We start from the raw sequence: 530 nt of genomic DNA, 5'->3' as shown, positions 1-530 counted from the left end.
CGGGGCGAGCTGAACCCTCACCGCCCGCGGGTCCAGCCCCAGGAGCCGACCCTCACCAGCCACAGAACCCACCCCTTCCAGACTCACACCCTGCGGCCAGTGAGTTCCGCTCCTTGACGTCCACGCACGCCCCGCCCACATTCGCCTTATGGGCGCCCCGCCCCGCGTGTGGACGCCCACGCAGGACCCGCCCCCCTCGCCTCATCGGCGCTCCGCCCGCCCGCGCGATGACGCCACAAGGCCCCGCCCCACCCGCCTCAGGGGCGCTCAGCCAGGCCTGTGGGGTGACACCCACGCCGGCCTCGCCCACCCTGTGGCAGTGGCGCCCCGCCCGCCCGCGCGATGACGCCACACACCAGTCCCGCGCACCAGCCTTCGCGGGCCTCCCGGGTCCTGTGGGATGACGTCCCACGCTGGCCACGTCCACCCAACGTTAGGCCGCGCCCAGGCCCGGGGCCACGCCCGACCGCCGCAGTAGAAGCCCTCGACCCCTCGCCGCCGCCGCACCGCCCGGCGTGCTGACGTCGCAC

Source organism: Neophocaena asiaeorientalis, unplaced genomic scaffold (genome assembly GCF_003031525.2).
Source record: "Neophocaena asiaeorientalis asiaeorientalis breed wild unplaced genomic scaffold, Neophocaena_asiaeorientalis_V1.1 scaffold576, whole genome shotgun sequence".
Classification (NCBI taxonomy): domain Eukaryota; kingdom Metazoa; phylum Chordata; class Mammalia; order Artiodactyla; family Phocoenidae; genus Neophocaena; species Neophocaena asiaeorientalis.
Note: the sequence above shows the minus strand (reverse complement) of the source record.